Below are 19,583 nucleotides of genomic sequence, written 5' to 3'. Positions count from 1 at the left end.
CATTTCTGGCCACAACGTAATACCTGAGACTCTGTAACTAATCAGGAACAGAAATTTCTTTCTTACAAGGTTGAAGGTCAAAGAGCAAGGTGCTGCCATTGTGTCTCAGTAAGGGCTCCTTGCTTCATCCTCAGCTCAGGGCAGAAGGAAGAAGAGCACCCCCCTCCCCGACACACCACCAGGGTCAGTTGAGTTAAAGAATACTTGCTCTGGGCTGACTGGGGAGGCCCCAGCGTCTTAGAGTTGTGAGGGCCAAGCATTACTCTGGGTTCATCTTGGCTTCCTAATCTCCTCCAAGTCCAGTGTTTGGAGTAGACTGTGTGACAGGCCATTATCCAGCTGCTACTGGAGACACTGCATAGCTGTACAGGCTGCCCAGAGGATGTGTGTTAGGGGATCCTGGGCTGGACACACACGCGGTCCTGCTGACCTCATCTCCTGGAATGCACTGGGCTCAGTGGAGGGCCTCTGGGCAGCAGGACTGGGCATCACTATTCCCCTCAGATGCACTGCTTCAAACACAGCCTGTTCCCCCTCCAGTCATGCCTAGCACGTTCCCTGTCCTCAGGCCTGCCAACTTCCTACTTCCCAGTCCTCCCACTGCTCAGTGAAAACCCTAGCAAGTCCCATTTATTGATATGGACAAGAATACACCTGCTGTGGACACCCTGTTGCCTCCTTGGCCGACTACCAGAATTTGAACAAATTAAATTTCCTCTCCTCTTTGGGTCATCTTTTCAAGTGGATCAGGAAACATGGGATTCTTGTGATGATTCAATATTTCCAAACTCCATGAGGTTACCCCAGACATGTGGGGTTGGTCCTCATTACCTTTCCAAGGCCCAACAAGCGTCCATGACACTTGTTCCCCATGTAAGTGATCTATAGATGTATTGCTGTGCATGGCAATACGTTTTGTAAAGATTTATTTACTACTTCAAAGGCAGAGTTATAGACAAAGAGGGAAATCAGAGGGAAATCTTCCATCCACTGGCTCAGTCCCCATAGAACCTCAAGGAGCAGGTTGGACCAGGCCAAATCAGGAGTCCAAAACTCCATCAGACTCTCCCAAATAGCTGGCAGGGCCCAAGCACAAGCCATCTTACACTGCTTTCTGAGGCACTTTAGCAGGGAGCTGGATCAGAAGTGGAGGAGCAGGGACACCAACCAGTGATCCCATGGAGGGGTCCCCACAGGTGGTGCTTGAACCTGCTGCACCACAATGCCAGCCCCAGGTGGCAGTATATCTTTATCTTGGCCTCCAGAGCTCCCATATCAGACAATAATATGACTGGTAGAAGATGACAAGGACAAAGGAAATGGACAAGAGTTATGAGACAAAATAGAGGAAGGGAAACACGAGGGATGGAAAACAATGAGTTGCACACACCGACCCAGTGGCTACCTATGGAGGAACAAGGTGATACTTCTTAGGCACAGTGATGGGAATCTGAGGCAGGAAGAAGAAGGCAAAGTTCAGAGATCCTCTCACTTATAACAGAGGTGAAGCCATCTAGGCCTGGGATAGGGATATAGACATGGGGTCCAAGGTTGACCCACATCATCTAACCAGCAGCAGGGATCCGAGTCCTCACCTCAAGTCTAACTCTCCCCTTTCCTTCTCTCTGGCAACCTCAACACCCCTGCTCTGGTGCACATGGAAGGCTATGTGGCAGCATCGGAACATTCCCTCGGGAGCAGCGATCTGGGAGTAAGTGATTTCTTCTTTCATCTCTTCTGATTCTCTTGCTTTCTTGCTCACAAGCCCCTGATCCTGCTTCTCCCACATTCCCACCTCACCACAGTGGATGAATCGCATCTTGAAGGACCTGGTGGCATCCAGGCAGTGGATGTCCTTGCACTGTGGATGCTGATCCAGTCTCTCTGCAGCCCTCCCCTCTCCCTTCATCAGCCTTGCCCTCACTCCTCACCCCCGGACTGCACTATGAAATGGTGCTGAGGAACCCAACTGGCCCACACAGGCAGCTGGGCTGGGGACAGGCAGGCAGGGTCCCAGTGTCAATGGAGGGAGGACTCCTGGGAAGTCTGACTCTGGCCTCCATGTCCCCCAGGACAGCGCTTTTCCTTAATGCCTGGTTCAGGAAATATACTTGTCTCCTTCCAGCTGTCCACATGTTCCCTGGACATGAACTATCCCCAAAGTCTTCAGGACATGGAGGACCTCGATGAAGATCAGGAATTGTGAGTTTAGAGCAGGTAGCTCGGGGTCAGGGAAGTAAGGGCACATGGACTCCATTGCTTCACATTCTTTGTGACACCTCAGGGAAGCCAACAAACTGGAGCCCAGAGGTGGAGAGGCTGCCGTCGAGGCTGACCTGGAGAGTGGAGAGGAATGGCTATTCAGGATCCACGCAGGTGAGTGAAGGATGTACCCTGAGGTGGTCCCAGGGCTCCCCTCGGGCTTCCAGGCTGAGCCCCCAGGAGCTGTTTACATCTGAAGGGAAGGCTGGGGGTGCTGGTACAACTGGCATGTAAATGGCTTCAGTGTGGCCACGGGTGGTGGTGTTTCTGGAAGAGCCCCAGAGCCGCTCAACACCTCCCTCTGGAGGGCACTTTCCTGCCTGCCCGACATGGATGCCAACAGGGAACCTCCCCAGCTGTGGTGGGACACTGGTATTTTCTCTGAGCTCCTCCACCTAGAGACAATGAGGTGAGGATGGACAGAGGGAGGCACCTCTGGGCTCCTTTTCACACCAGAAGAGGCCACAGATCCACCTTTGCAGCCCTGTGGGTACCCGGCCCATCCTGACACCACTTAGGGGCCAGTGCAGAACAAGGGGCTGCTGGGATTTCCCCAATCCTCAGGGGGCCCTCAGCCCCTTTTCTTAGAGGGTGACAACCGAGGCTTTTTAAAATATGTTTAAACTGTTTTATTGGGGGGATATAAAATCACCTGTATAGCTGTCAAGTTCTAACAGAAACACTGACATCAATTCAAGGCAAAGCTCACTTTGGAGAGTGACAGGAGCAGGGCCACAAGTCCCTCTGTTCTTCTTGTCGGTGCTTTGATTTTACACTTCAATTACACACACACACTAGTTTTACGACCCTTTCAGAAGAAGTTTCTTCCATCCCAGTTCCATGCTGACAGGTACTAAAGCAATCACGATATGGTTTTAGTGCCACAAAATAACTGTTTCCAATTACATGCTTGAGATCAGATCTACAGGGAGGATAGAAAGAAGTTCTACAGGATTAGGGAAGGAAACCGAAGAGCTGGGGCAGTTGTCTGTAGTTAAGATGTGGGTCACAGGCTGGATCCTGGATCCTGAGGGTGTGGTCAGACTGGGCAGGATCACGGCCCCACCCTGTGTCATCAGACCCAGGGGAGTAGGCCTTGGCTTTTTAATCCCAGGACCAGGATAGAACGGCTTACTTACACAAATCTACCAAAAACAGATGCTGGTGAATAAGTGGGGAAAAGGGACACTAACCCACTGTTGGTGGGAATGCAAACTGGTAAAGCCTCTGTGGAAGCCAGTGTGGAGATTCCTCAGAAACCTGAATATAACCCTACCATACAACCCAGCCAATCCTCTCCTTGGAATTCACCCAAAGGACATTAAATTGGCAAATAAAAGAGCTGTCTGCACCTCAATGTTTATTGCAGCTCAATTCACAATAGCTAAGACATGGAATCGACCTAAATGCCCATCAACAGTAGACTGGATAAAGAAATTATGGGACATGTACTCTATAGAATACTATACAGCAGTAAAAAAAAAATTAAATCCGGTCATTTGCAACAAAATGGAGGAATCTGAAAATCATCATGCTGAGTGAAATAAGCCAGTCCCAAAGGGATAAATATCATATGTTCTCCCTGATTGGTGACAACTAACTAAGCACCTAAAAGGAAACTTGTTGAAGAGAAATGGACACTATGAGAAACAGTGACTTGATCAGCCCTTGTCCTGACTATTGAGGAACAACTTACTACTTTATTCCTTTTAGTATTTTTTTGTTCTATTTGGTACCATTGGTTGAACTCTTTACTTAACACACAATTATTCTGAAGTGCTGAAATTTAACTGAAAAGTGATCCCCATTAAATATAAGAGTGGGAATAAGAGAGGGAGGAGATGCACAGTTTGGCACATGCACAATCGGACTTACCCCTAATGGTAGAGCTAGAAACATACCAGGCGATTCCAATTCAATCCAATCAAGGTGACATGTACCAATGCCATCTCACTAGTCAAAGTGATCAGCTTCAGTTCATAATTGATCATAATGATAGGATTAATAGTCAAAGGGACACATAAACAAGACTAGTGTCTGCTAATACTAACTGATAGAACTAAAATGGAGAGAACAATCCAACATGGGAAGCAGGATACACAGCAGACTCACAGAATGGCAGATGTTTTAAACAGCGCTTTGGCCTCAGAATCAGCCCTTAAGGCATTTGGATATGGCTGAAAAGCCCATGAGAGTATTTCCGGCATGGAAAGCCAAGCCACTCGGGAAAAAAAAAAAAAAAAACGACCTAAATGAAAGATCTCTGTGAGTGAGATCCCAGTGTAAAGAACAGGCCATCAAAGAAAGAGTTACCTTTCTCTGAAGGGAGGAGAGAACTTCCACTTTGACTATGGCCTTGTCTAAACAAGATGGGAGTTGGTGAACTCAAGAGGCTCCCAGGCCAGCGCCGTGGCTCACTAGGCTAATCCTCTGCCTGTGGCGCTGGAACCCCAGGTTCTAGTCCCGGTTGGGGCACTGGATTCTGTCCCAGTTGCTCCTCTTTCAGTCCAGCTCTCTGCTGTGGCCTGGGAAGGCAGTGGAGGATGGCCCAAGTGCTTGGACCCTGAACCTGCATGGGAGACCAGGAGGAAGTTGGCTCCTGGCTTAGGATTGGCGCAACAAGCTGGCCACAGCACGTTGGCCATAGCACCAATTTGGGGGGTTAACCAATGGAAGGAAGACCTTTCTCTCTGTCTCCTCTCTCACTGTTTAACTCTACTTGTCCAAAAAAAAAAAAAAAAAAAAAAAGAGGCTTCCATAGCTTTGGCAGCTCATGACAAGAGCCTCGGGTGATTACTGAAGTCATAGATAAGAGTGTCAATTGTTAGACCAACAACAGGAGTCACTGTGCACTTACTCCTCATGTAGGATCTCTGTCCTTAATGTGTTATACTATGTGAATTAACGTATAACTGGTACTCAAACAGTGCTCTATACTTTGTGTTTCTGTGTGGGTGCAAAATGTTGAAATCTTTACTTAGTGTAAACTAAACTGATCTTCTGTATATAAAGATAATTGAAAATGAATCTTGATGTGAATGGGATGGGAGAGGGAGTGGAAGATAGGATGGTTGTGGTGGGAGGGAGTTTATGGGGGAAAAAAGCCGCTACAATCCAAAAGTTGTACTTTGGAAATTTATATTTAGTAAATGAGAGAGAGAGAGAGAGAAATCCTAGGGCCCGAGAGACTTGCCCTTTCCTGTGCATCAAGTTCACATTTTAAGGGGTCCCCTCCCTGAAGGCTGTCCCATGAATGCCTGGGGGAATTCGCCCTAGCAAATGGGCCTCAGTGACCACGACCCTGACTGCTGCTGAGTTCGGGAGATCCTGAGATCAGGAGCCCTGTGAGTGCTGTACTCCCACCCCACTGCCCACACCCCTGCTGCATCCCTATCCCCCCACTGACCCCTGCTCCTGTGTCTTTCTTGCAGACATCTTCAGCTGCTCAGAAGTCTGCAGTGTGGAGTCCTTGGACCCAGAGGAGCTGGAGCTTCCCACACCATCAGAAGCTTGAACCACACAGGAGGAGACACAACAGCAGCCACGGCCCTCCTCACCAGTCCTCTGCGAGCTCTGATATTAAATCATCACCGAGCACCAGTTGGTTTTCATATGGTTTTGTCTAATAAAGCACAGTGTAGGAAAACAAGCTTAGCAAAGGTAGAAGTCCAAAGGGTCCGGGAGCAGTCACCTAGTGAGTGCCCTCACCAGCACTCTCTGGAAAGGAACCGGAAAGATGTGGTCTCCACTGAAAGTCACTGCCAGGCGTGGTCTTTTCAATCTGTGCTGCAGCAATGACTTCCTAGTGGTTGTGTTGTCTCGTGTCTGCTCCTCCTCTGAAAGGGACCATGAGGTCCATCTCACCCAAGACCTCTCATGACCACCTGGACGCCAAAGCATTTTTCACCTAACGTCAGCTTGGATGGCACAAAATTCCTGACTTATCCTTTCTCTTTTTGAGTATCTTAAATACATTTTTATTCCCCTGACCCAGTCTCGCTATCTCTACAAGATTGGTGAGAGTCTCATTTTCATTTCCTTCTGTGCCGCTCATCCTTGAACTCTAGATGCATGAACACATTTTCTTTTAATTCACAGATGCTACTACTAGAGTATCAGTGACATCAGTCACTCAAAGTCAGACCCAGGATTCTATGAAGTAGTGTGGGAGTATACTTCATAGCAGAAGAAGTCTGAATTCTAATTATTAGTCTGGATCACTGCATTGGTTCCCTCTTCCAGGAATCCCATTCATACACATGCATGGATTCACCTTTGGTATTTCCCTCTCGTGTTCTGAAATCTTCAGTAAACTTCCTATTCTTAACAGTATTTCCCTTTATGCCACCTTCTGCTTCTTCTAAGGCACAGTCTGTTCCTGTTTTTCTTGTGGTTTGCATTTCAAGGCTGATGTTATTTTCTCCTGTTTTCCTTCTTCTTTCCTGAGTCCTGCCCATCCATTTCTGAGTTTCCCTGATTCTTAGTAATGATGTCCCTTCATGCTTGGTACAATTTTCTTGGAGATTTTTCCTTCATCCTGAAAACGACTCTGCTCCACACACAAAGGACACCAAGATCGGAGTCTGTTCATGTGTGGTGTGGTTCCTTCTTTGTTTCGATTACTGATTCTCCCTCTGGTACCCTTGTATGATCCATCAATATTTTGTTTTCTTCCTTTTTACAGAAAATTAGGTTTTGGAAATTCTGAATGAGCAACAGCATTCAGAAATGCCTGTCTCGCCTCACCCTGCTTTCTCAGTTGTTTCTGCACAATGCTAAATAATACAACACCTAATCTCCTGCCTCTGTAGTTCATTGTTTCATGAACCTCCCCTCTCAATCAGTCTGACCTGATTATTCTTACTCAATAGAAGTCCTGTTATGGAGGACAACAGACCCCAAGTTCCCAAATCTAGATTCAGTCCCTTTATACAGAGAGGCAGTGTCAGAATCCCGGAGCTCACGGAGTTATTTCTATCGTGTGTCTACAAAATGCTTCCCTGAGTTACTGGTTAACCTTTCCCTGTTGGTCACTATTTCATTCATAGGATCATTAGGTCTGAATTTCTTCTGGTTTATTTGAGTCACAAAATCAAAAATTAGTGGTTTTTCTACTTATATTTGTGTCATTTGAATTTAGTTAATAATTTTCGCTTTATATCAATCTTCAGAAAAATCTAGTTAAACTACAGAAATTTTTTCATTAATTAGTGATTATTATTCCTCTTGAATTCCTTAGATTACAAGACAGATACACATAAAGTCATATATACTTAGGCCCACAACGCTAGCACAATGTGATTTTGCCAAGTTCAGGCAAAGAAAGCAGGCATGCTACGTTTCCTTGTGTTTGATACACGATGGCCAAGGACCCTCTTACTGATTCACCCATGTTGCCTTTAAATGCACTGTTTTGAAATAAATTCTCAAAGGGAAAGAACTCCTTGACTTTTTTTTGCCCATGTAAAAAAATTAATGGATAAATAAAATTCTATCATTCACATAACGTCATGAATCTAATTCCTGAGAATTAAAGATGTATGCATGCACACTACAGACTGGGTTTCCTGGAATAAAACACTGATCCTTACACATGTAAAGTTAACAGCAGGACTGTGTGAATGAACTCCTGGTTTCCTGTAGCCTGGGGATGCTCTAGTGCTCACTCTCCATGGACTCCCATTGAAGGAATGGCTGAGCCTGGTCACAGCTGCATCTTAAGCACCCCTGCACATACACACATGCATGACTTGACAACAAATGCAGGACAATGTCATACAAGCCCTTCCAGCCTCTGACGCCCTGCAAGCATATACAGGTGACCTGTCCCAGAGCACTCCAAGCACAGGCTGGAAGAATTCACGGATTCCATAATGTGTACCAGTGACCTCAGAAATGCTGCCGAGGCATGCGGTGGAGGCGCTGGTCTAGTCTCCTGTGTGTACGTGCATGCTAGGGATGGTTCAGATCAGCAGGTCCAGAAGTGAAGACAGCAGCGTGTGGAAAAGCAGAATGGCCTTAGGAGGCAGGGGAACTCCTCATGGGGGACCCTCAGAACCAGTGCTGGGACCCCGACTGATCTATCTGTCCTGGCAGCCTTTCACTGGCACCCGTACAATTAGGAAGCATCCAGTGAGAGAGCCCAACTGGAAACAAAGTGCTGCTCTCAGGCAGCAGAACTGCTCAGGAAAATTATAACCAAAAGGAAATAGATGCATAGTCACTGCAGTGAGATCTATGAGTGGATGACAACAATGTTTTTAGATTTGGGCTGGAGCCTGGTATAGCAGGTTAAAGACCTGGCCTCCAGTGCTGGCATCCCATATGAGTGCTGCTGGTTCAAGTACTGGATGCTGCACTTCGGATCCAGCTCTTTGACATGGCCTGGGAAAGCAGTAGATGGTCCAAGTCCTTGGAACCCTGCACCCAGGTGGGAGACCTGGAAGAAGCTCCTGGCTCCTGGCTTCAGAATGGCTCAGCTCTGGCTGTTGCAGTCATTTGAGGAGGGAACCAGCAGATAGAAGACCTCTCTCTCTCTCTCTCCCTCTCTCTCTCTCTCTCTCTCTCTTTGTCTGTACCTCTCTCTGTAGCTCTTTCAAATAAGCAAAATCAATCTTTTTTAAAAAATAATGTTTCACAGTTTAGAACCTGTGGTTTGAGAAATGATGTAATATGGGACATACCCTAAAAGCATACAAAGTATAAATTAAATTTGCAGATCATTGCAGTCAGGAGAAAAGGAAAGTCACAAATAATTTCATTAGGAACACAAGTTCATGAGGAAGACAATTCTAAAATTCATATTCCTTGTGTCTGAACACTGTGGATTACAAGTGTACACAGAATGAGCCTAAATCTCAGTATCACTATGATACCAATAATCAAAGAAAACATCAGAAAGCAACAAATGGCTAAGTGCCCATTTACATTTAAATTAAATGACATCAGTAGCAAAATACCATGAAGAGATATTCTTTTTTTTTTTTAATTTTTTGACAGGCAGAGTGAAGGTAAGAGAGAGAGAAAGAGAGAGACAGAGAGAAAGGTCTTCCTTTTCCATTGGTTCACCCCCAATGGCGGCTATGGCTGGCATGCTGTGGCCAGTGCACCGCGCTGATCCAAAGCCAGGAGCCAGGTGTCTCCTCCTGGTCTCCAGTGCGGATGCAGGGCCCAAGCACTTAGGCCATCCTCCACTGCCTTCCCAGGCCACAGCAGAGAGCTGGACTGGAAGAGGGGCAACCGGGACAGAATCTGGCGCCCCAACTGGGACTAGAACCCAGTGTGCCGGTGCCGCAGGCAGAGGATTAGCCTAGTGAGCCTCTGAAGAGATGTTCTGAATTCAGTCTCTGAGAAGCTGAGGCACCCACGAGCAATCAGGAAGCAGTCAATTTATACTGGGTAAGAACAATGTCACATTCTGCGCATTACCTTCTCCCTGAACCAAGCTGAGCAAAACCCAGGGAAGGTGGCTGACTTTGACTTCTCCTACAGGAGGGACACTGAGACTGGAGTGTGCACCTGGACTCCTGGCCTCCCGACCACGCAGGTCACCCCCCACAGGGCCCTTTCCCAGATGCTCATCCTGATCACTGCCTGACTCACAGAACAGTTAGGGCAGGAACTCTTCTGACAGACAAGGCTGGACTTGGAGAATTCACTGAAGTACAGGTCCAAGCTCTTTCTTGTGATGTAGAAGGAAAAGAAGTGGTCAAAGAAGTTCCCAAGTCACACAGAACACACCCAGGGGTCAGTCCATCTCTTGCATCAAGCAGAGCACTGCCGACTGATGGAGCACCAGGCCATCATGACAGGGAGCAGTCATTGCCATTTCCAATGTACAAACAAGAAAGCAAGGCTTCCAGAAACACAACGTCAACTGCACTGATGCAATCAACCAAGAAAACAAAACTGCAGGTAATTCACCTAGAAAAAGGGCAGAACTGCAAACAGCCTGATACATAATTTAAAAGTCACCTAATCTCTTCTCTTTGTGCTAATATCACATTAGCATGAAAATTGGTGAGAATTTTGTTGTAGTAAGTACCGTGCATTTGCTGTCACACTACGATCTAATGTATCAATAAACTTAAATTAAAAAGGGAAATAAAAAGTAGTCACCTCAGTGAAGCTAAGTGAGTTGTACAGAAATAAGAAAATCATGAAGGCTGTTAAGGCTTCCTGCTCTGGCTGAAAACCCCATGAGAGAATTTCAGGCATGGAAATCCAAGACGCTGTCGCAAAAATGTTCTGTGTGAAACATCTCTGTGAGTGAGGACCTAGCAGAAAGAGTAGCCATCAAAGAAGGATGTACTTTTCTCTAAATGGAGGAGAGAACTTTTACTTTGCCTATGGCCTTGTCCAAACACTGATGGAGTTTGTGGACTGAAAACGCTTCCATATCCTAGGTAGCTCATGTTAAGAGTCTCAGGTGATCACTGACATCATATATAAGAGTGTCAATTGTTAAATGAACAACAGGAGTCACTGTGCACTTACTTCCTATGCAGGATCTCTGTCCTCAGTTGAGATGTATTATGAAAATTAACTATAAAACTTGTTCTCAAACAGTTTGTATATTTTGTGTATATGTGTAAAATTGTTGGTCTTCTGTGTATAAAGTTAATTGAAAATGCATTTTAATGAAGAATGGGATTGAGAATGGGAGAGGGAGAAGGAGGTGGGGTGGGAGTGGTGGTGGGAGGACAGGTTTAGTGGGAAGAATGCTATATTCATTAAGTTGTACTTATGAAATTTGTGCTCATTAAATAAAAGGTTTCTTTGGAAAAAAAATTGTACTTATGAAATTTGTATTCCTTAAATAAAAGCTTTCTTTGGGGAAAAAAAAGTTAGTGTAACCACAATTAGATGGTACTGGCATAAAAACAGACATGCTGAGCGATGTGACAGAACAGAAAACAGAATAAACCTATGGATTGAGAATCAAGTGGTCTTTGACAATTGTGCCAAGAACATACAATGATAAAAGCATAACTTGTCAATGAAGCAGGTTGAGGAAACTGAATATCCACCTGCAACAAAATAAAATAACAACCCGTATTTTTTTCTTTTTGAAATATAAAGGTACATTTATTTGTGTCCATGACATCTAAAGCTATTGAGTACAGTAATCAGGACCGGAGAAGGGACGGTTCAGAACCCAAAACACCGTCACCACAACAGCACAGGTGCCCCCAGGCTGCGAGTCTGAGCTCATGAGGCTGCATGCTGGCTGCCAGTTTCCTCCCTGAGAAGCTCACTCCACGCTCCCTGGTCTCCTCCAGCATCTCTGGTCCCTTTCAGCTAGGGCCTGGACAGCGTCAGGATGGAGCCGCGCCCTCTCCTCCGGGCCTTCAGTCACCTGTGGGCTGGGGCTGAGCACAGGCCGGGCCCGCAACTGCCCCCGCAGCCCCTCTGCAGCCTGCAGCAGGGCGGTGCGCTCCAGCTCCAGTGCCAACAGGGCCCGCTTCAGCTTGCTCTCACTGCTCAGCAGCTCTCCACCGTGGCCTCCAGGCTTTGGATCCTGCTGTTTGCCACCTGCAGTTGTTCAAGGAGGTCAAGGTTCTGTTTGTGTAAGCTGTTGTTGGTTTTCTCTAATTTATCCATTCCTTGGTTGTCACTGAGTGGGGAGGAATTGATGAGCTCTTCTTGTAGCACGTGGTACTCGACTTCATAAGCTTGTAATTGCTTAGCGATGTCCATCTCAAACACCTGGTTGATGGTCTTCTCCATCTGTACCAAGCCCAGGTTGGGCAGTGTGCTTTTGATAAAGTTGACTATGGTTTCTAGGTTTTCCTGCTGCAGAATCAAGGGCTTGTGGCTTCCCAACAGACTCAAGACAAAATGGATTAAGACTGAAGAGAAAGGTTTTTTTTTTTGTTTGTTTGTTTGTTTGTTTGTTTTGGACAGGCAGAGTTAGTGAGAGAGACAGACAGAGAGACAGAGATAAAGGTCTTCCTTCCGTTGCTTCACTCCCCAAATGGCCGCTACAGCCAGTGGGCTGTGCCAATCCGAAGCCAGGAGCCGAATGCTTCTCCTGGTCTCCCATGTGGGTGCAGGGCCCAAGCACTTGGGCCATCATCCACTGCCTTCCTAGGCCACAGAAGAGAGCTGGACTGGAAGAGGAGCAACCAGGACAGAATCTGGCACCCCAACCTGGACTAGAACCATGGGTGCTGGTGCCACAGGTGGAGGATTAGCCTAGTGAGCCGTGGCGCTGGCCAAAAGGAAGATTTCAAACTCTAAACCTAAACCACCTCCATCAAGAAAAAATAGGGAAAAGTATTTTTGAATTCATGATGTTGATGTTCACTGGGATGTTTGTTGGATTTGGCCCTAAAACCAGAGAGAACAAAAATGAAAATACACCAATGTGATTGCCTCCAACCACAAAGCTTCTTGACAGCACAAGAAACAACCAACAGAGTGAAGAGACGACCTACAGAACAGGACAAACAAGTGCAAATCACTCATCTCATAAGGGGTTAACACTCAAAATATTCAAGGAACTCCAACAGCTGTATTACAAGACACCATGTAATTTCCTTTATAAGTGGAGCAAATACATCCACACGCATATCTCAGAGTACATACACAAGTACAAAAGATACATGGAAATACATTCAACATCACTAATCCTCCCAGGAAATGTAAATAAAAACTTGTATTATATATCACCATGTCTTTTTAATATGACTATGGTGAACGGTTAATGGGAACATAAACTGGTACAGCCATAATGGAAACCAGTAAGAGCTTTTTCAAATACTAAAAATGGATTAAGCTGGGCCTCTCTCATGAACTTTGCATCCATGTCAGGATTTTTTTAAAGATTATTTGAAGGGCAGAATTACATAGAGAGATGGGGAGAGAGAGATGGAGATAGAGAGATAGAGAGAGAGAGAGAGAGAGAGATTGAAAGAGAGAGAGAGAAAGAGACCAAGCGAACGAGCAAGAGATCTTCCAACTAGTGGCTCACTCCCCAAATCACTGCAACGGCCAGGCTAAAGCCAAGAGCCTGGAAGTGCATCTGAGTCTTCCACGTGGGAACAGAGGATCAAGGGCTTGAGCTATCTTCTGCTCCTTTCCCAGGCATATTAGTGGGCAGCTGATTTGGAAACAGAGCAGACAGGACTTGAATGGCACCCGTATGGGATGCTGGCACACAGGCAGTGGCTTAACAACTGGTGGCGTAACACGCTGTGCCACAATGCCAGTCCCTCACTCTGCATTTTAAGGCTTTCTTACAAGCAATATGACACCTGGCCATAGTGAATTCCTGTAAAAATCCATTCTTAATGCAGACTAGGTTCTCAATTCTTTCTTTAGATCAGCACCTGGTCTGTCAGGTGTACTCTCTTCATTGAACTTGGCTAGTATACTGCCTGCTAATTTTCCATTCATATTTAGAAAGAAATTTAACCAAATAAGTTAAAGATCTCTACAATAAAAATACAGAACCATGACAGAAGAGATCACCAAGGACACAAAAAAGTGGAAACAAACTGCATGCCCATGGATTGTAATAACTAATGTAATTAAAATGTCCGTACTACCTAAATAATCCTACAGATTCAATGCAACGCAAATCAAAACACCAATGACATTCTTTACACAATTAGAAGAAACAACCAAAAAATCCATTTGGAATCACAAAAGACCCAGAAGAGCCAAGCAACTCTGAGCAAAACCAAACAAAAAGCTGATGGTATCCCAATAGCTGATTTCAAAGCAAACTGCAAAGGTGCAGGACCTAAAACACCACAGAACTGGCACAATAGCCAACACACAGATCAATAAAGTGCAATAGAGAACTCAGAAATTAAGACAGGTAAAAACAGCCCACTGATCTTTGACAAAGGCACCAAGAATATGGGGAAAGGACAGCCTTTTCAATAATGGTGCTGGCAAAACTTGGTACATACATAGAAGAATAAAATTAAAGTCCTGGGGCCAGCGCTGTGGCGTAGCAGGTAAAGCTGCCGCCCGCAGTGCTGGCATTCCATAGGGGCACTGCTTCAAGTCCTGGATGCTCCACTTCTGATCCAGCTCTCTGCTATGGCCTGGAAAAGCAGTAGAAGATGGCTCAAGTCCTTGGGCCCCTGCACCCATGTGGGAAGACTTGGAGGAAGCTCCTGGCTCTTAGCTTCAGATCGACACAGCTCTGGCCATTGCAGCAATCTGGGGAATCAACCCGTGGATGGAAGACCTGTCTCTATGCCTCTGCATTTCTGTAACTCCACCTTTCAAATAAATAAATTAATCTTTAAAAACATTAGAATCATATCTCTCCAAATACACAAATCAACTCAAGATGGATCAAAGATCTAAATGTTAGACATGAAAGTCTAAAATAGCTATTAGAAAACCAAGGGTAATTACTTCAAGATGTTGAAATAGGCTATGATTTCTTGGATAGGACCCCAAAGTGAGTGGATAAAAAAGATATGGTATATACACACAATGGAACACTATTCAGCCATTAAAAGAATGGGATCTTATCATTTTTAGCAAAATAGATGCAAATGGAGGACATCACATTGAGTGCAATAAGCCAGAAAGGCAAATACCGTATGTCCATATGTTCTCCCTCATTTGTGGAAGCAAAATAAAATTCAATGTGAACACAGAATGTTGATTACTAGAGACTGGGAGGGGAAGGGAGGATAGAAGGAATATGGATAACAAATAGGGGAAGCTGGACGTGGTTCATTAATTGCAAAAAACATACAATGCTAATATGAGATGTTAATAAAAGAGAAATCTGGGTATTGGGTATACACAAACTCTTTGTACTACTTCACAAATTTTCTTTTGTAGATTAAAAAATGTTCTGGAACAAAAAGTTATTAAAACAAATAATACAGAAATAAATACATGGCTCCCAAAATCATTAGTTGCTATCAAGAAAGTATTAAATATATGAATAAATATCCGCCAAATACTTAGAAACACACATTATCCTCACACACACACATACACACACACAATCCATTTCTCCAGGGGTCACTGGTCCCTCTGTACTCCTACTGGCAAATTTGAGGTCATAAACACCCAGGGAGGCCCTGCAATACACATATAATCCACGAAAATACACAAAACCCATTTCCCAGGTCAAGGGCCATTGGGACCTCTACTCCCTTACAGGCAAGTGCATAGGGCATAAACACCCAGAGAGTCCCTTCATTGCCAGCCCCAGATTCCCAAGGCAGACACCACTCACTAGACACATTCCCATGCCACTGAACCATTCCTGACTAAAAGGACCTCACTCCAAGTGGTGATACTGCCTCTCTTCCCAAGGGTATGCAACCATCTCTTCAATAAATCTCTTCAATAAACCACCAAGGCTCCAACTTGAGAGCAGGGGGAGGGGCTGGAGCTGGGGCTATCCCCTGAGAACTTTCCATTACTATGCACTGTCAGGTTCCTCTGGAGACAGGCAGTACACAAAAGCATGAGGTAACATGAAACCAGGCTACAGGAGAGCCATGCCAGGTAGGACAACAGTGTGGATGATGGGGAATTCATATAGCCAGGCTAAGGCCACAGGCCTTATAAGACAGCCAAGGCAGGCCAAAATTATTTTGTCCTAAAGGCAGAGAACAGGTTACTTAAAAGACCAACTGACTACCTCTTTTAGTTATACTCCTAAGCCATATGCCACAGGCCTCCCCAAAGTCCTAGGTAAGAACAAGTGCCTGTATCAGCCCAGGTCACCTCTGATCTTAGCCCAGCAAGGTTTCCAGGTATCTCTTCGTTCATCATTGAGAAGCTGAGACCTTTCTGTTGTCTATAACAAAAATAACCCTCTTGGAAAATACTTGGCCATGTCCTCTTACAAACAATTAGATAAAGACAAGTACATAACTGGACAAAAAACTGTCTAAAAAACTGGGAAAATTGTTCCTTTATCTGCATAGCGACAGGATTCAAGTGTGGTTGTACCACCATTCTGGGCAACACAACACATGAGACTCACCTCACTAGATCCAAGGCAGAGCGTGGGCCTAATAGCCAGGTGGGTGCATAAGCACTGGGTCCAGTCCAGAACCTCCACTGTTGGGCAAAGAGGAATAGTCCAACTCCTGGAGGGTCTGGGGATGTCAACTGACAATGCACAAGCCAGGAGCTGGTTACAGCCTCGTGCCCAATCAACCCAGGGCTCCTGTGAGTTCAGGGTTGAACTGAAGAGCATCATCAATCACCTGCATCTAAGAAATACGTCTAGAATAGTGCATTCCTCAACAGCACCATGCCAAACACTGGTGCACTTAACACATTCAGTGTCCAAGCAACAATCTGTGCAAATATTAAATATCATAAATCCTACAGAGCATGTTCCCAGATCAAAATGCACATTCAACTGGCAATTCAAAATACAAGGGTGTATGGAGTATTCACAAACACCTTGATACCAAGCAGCACTTTGTTTTTTTTTTTTTTAAAGATTTACTGATTTATTTATTTGAAAAGCAAAGTTACTGAGAGGTCTTCCATCCTGTTTCACTTGCAAAATGGCCACAATGGCCAGGGCTGAGCTGATCTGAACAGGAGCCAGGAGCCTCTTGTGAGTCTCCCATGCAGGTGCATGGGCCCAAGGACTTGGATCATTTTCCACTGCTTTCCCAGGCCATAGCAGAGAGCTGGATCAGAAGTGGAGAAGCCAGGACTTGAACCAGTGCCCATACCAGATGCCAGCACTGCAAGGTGGTGGCTTTACCCACTGTGACACAGAGCCATCCCAGCAACACTTATTTATATTTAAAAATTCAAAACCAGGGCCTGTCAGAATTTAAAAGTATTATCCCAACAAATGAAGATGAATATACAACACCAAAGTCACGAGTTGGGAAGTAAATGCAGGTCTCCCGTGTGGATGGCAGGAATCCAGCTACTCATGCAGCCATTGTCTGCCTCCCAGGCTGCACAGTAGTAGCAAGGTAGTCTCAGGGTTGGACCCAGACTTTACTTAGGCCCTGATATGGAATGTGGGCAAACCAAGGGACACCTTAACTGCTGCCCAAATGCCTGCTCTCATGAAGCCTTTTTCCTTTTTTTCTTTCTTTTTTACAATTTATGCAACCCCAGGTATTTTGTTAAAGCAATGAAGATATGAAGAATTTGATTAAGAGTGAGGGAGATTTTAAAGTGAAATTCCTAATAAATCAATTTTTATTTTAACTTGGGGGAATAGGGAGGGAGCACACCAATGGTCCAGGAAGGGAAGGTTCAAAGAGGGGTGAGAATTTGTAGTTTTGGGGAAAGGGAAGCTCTTCCAAAATGGGGGAGATGGGGTGGACCTGCGAGGAGGACGCAGATGCCTGAGGAGCAGGACACCAGCAGGAGTGTGTACGCACCAGCGCTGGAAGCCAAGGTGAGACAGGGCGCTCGCCCAGTACTGCTGTAACAGCCACCACCACCCCTCCCCCAACCCACCCTGGGACGGACACTGAGACACGCACGACTGAGTAGGGGAGGAAATAGAAAATGGAACAGAGTGAGTAGTGCCTGCGGAAAGAGTGCCCGATTCAGGGGGATGAATTGAGGGACTAAACAAGCGAGGATCCCTCCCCCAAGTCGGAGCTGCAGCGGGCAGGAAGCAGCCATCTTGTTTGTTTACATTCGGGCTTAGGGGAGAACTGCCTCTGCCTCTGCACTAACCTTTGGAGGCGGAGCCCAAAGGTGGAGTGGAGCGACAGGACACTCCTTGCACAGGGGCGGGCATCGAGGGAGGGCAGCTCAAAGCCCTGACACCAGTCTACTCAAGTTACCAGAAAAAAAATTGAATAGCGCCCGTGGGAAGAGGGCAGGATCCAGGGGGACAAACTGAGGGATCAATAACGCCAGGATCCTTAGGACCACCCAACCCACAATCAGAGCTGCAGTGGGCAGAGTGCAGCCATCTTGTTTGTTTACATTCGGGCTTAAAGGAGGCTGGCCTCTGCTCCAAAGGAGGAAGCAGCAGGGGCGGAGTCCAAAGGTGGTCTGGAGCTACTTACACTCTTCACGCAGGAGGTGCAGTGAAAGAGAGTGGCTGACCAATGAACCCCAGGCACAGACACGTAATGGTGAACATAGGAACAAGGAAAATGGCCCCCCAAGGGGCGGAGATTGGCACCTCAAAGCCCTGACACCAGCCCACTCAAGTTACAAAAAATAAATAAGTAAGTAAAAAATAAACAAATAAACTCTAGAAGGCAGATCAGCCTGCTTACACTGGATATTGGTACAGACTCACAGCAGCCCATAGCAGAGGGAAATCAACCTGAAACACCACCCAGAAAGAATGCCAAAAAAAAAAAAAAAAAAAAGAAAACAAAAACCCACAATAAGGATATAGAAGAACATATAAACTTTACAATGGAGCAGGCTAAACCAACCATAACAGACGCTGAAGAGGAAGAATTTGAAACTATGCCAGAAAAAGAATTCAGAAAATTAATAATCAGAATACTTAGAAATAATGAGAAACAGTGTCGAGAGCTGAACGAAAAACAAGCCCAAGGATTAGAGATCCTAAAGAGAAGCCAGAATGAAATACTGGAAATGAAAAACTCAATTGACCAAATAAAAAACACCATGGAATCTCCCGGAAATCAAACAGATGAAACAGAAGACAAATATCAGAATTCAAAGACAAACTTCCAGAAATAATACAGTCAGTTCAAACGCAGGAAGAAGAAATTAAAAAATTAAAAAATATGTCGGAGACCTACAAGATTCAATAAAATGGTGTAATGTTTGGATAATAGGAGTCCCTGAGGGGGTGGAAAGAGAGAATGGATTGGAAGGTGTTTCCAATGAAATAATATCAGAAAACTTCAAACAAAGGCAGCTAGATAACAACAGGCAAATTCAACAGATAGCCAATAGAATGGCAGATGTCCTAAACAGCACTCTGGCCTCAGAATCAGCCCTAAAGCCATTCAGATCTGGCTGAAAAGCCCATGAGAGTATTTCAGGCATGGAAAGCCAAGACACTCTGGCAAAAAGATCTCTGTGAGTGAGATCCCAGTGGAAAGAACAGGTCTTCAAAGAAGGAGGTACCTTTCTCTGAAGGGAGGAGAGAACCTCCACTTTGACTATGACCTTGTCTAAACAAGATAAGAGTCGGAGAACTCAGAGGGCTTCCATAGCCTTGGAAACTCATGACTGGAGCATAGGGAGATTACTGATGCCATAGACAGGAGTGTCCATTTGTAAAGTCAACAACAGGAGTCACTGTGCACTTACTCCTCATGTAGGATCTCTGTCCTTAATGTGCTGTACATTGAGATTTAATGCTATAACGAGTACTCAAACAGTATATTTCACTTTGTGTT

At 45.4% G+C, this 19,583-nt stretch overlaps 1 pseudogene; it reads right to left on the bottom strand.

Moving 5' to 3' along the window:
* Positions 1 to 11,354: 11,354 nt before the first annotated feature.
* On the bottom strand, positions 11,355 to 12,171 carry LOC149121259 (TBC1 domain family member 1 pseudogene; annotated as a pseudogene).
* Positions 12,172 to 19,583: the final 7,412 nt, after the last annotated feature.

The sequence above is a fragment of the Oryctolagus cuniculus genome, chromosome 17, assembly GCF_051225735.1.
Source record: "Oryctolagus cuniculus isolate XC-2025 breed Fujian yellow rabbit chromosome 17, ASM5122573v1, whole genome shotgun sequence".
Lineage (NCBI taxonomy): Eukaryota > Metazoa > Chordata > Mammalia > Lagomorpha > Leporidae > Oryctolagus > Oryctolagus cuniculus.
This window is presented reverse-complemented; position numbering and strand designations above follow the sequence as displayed.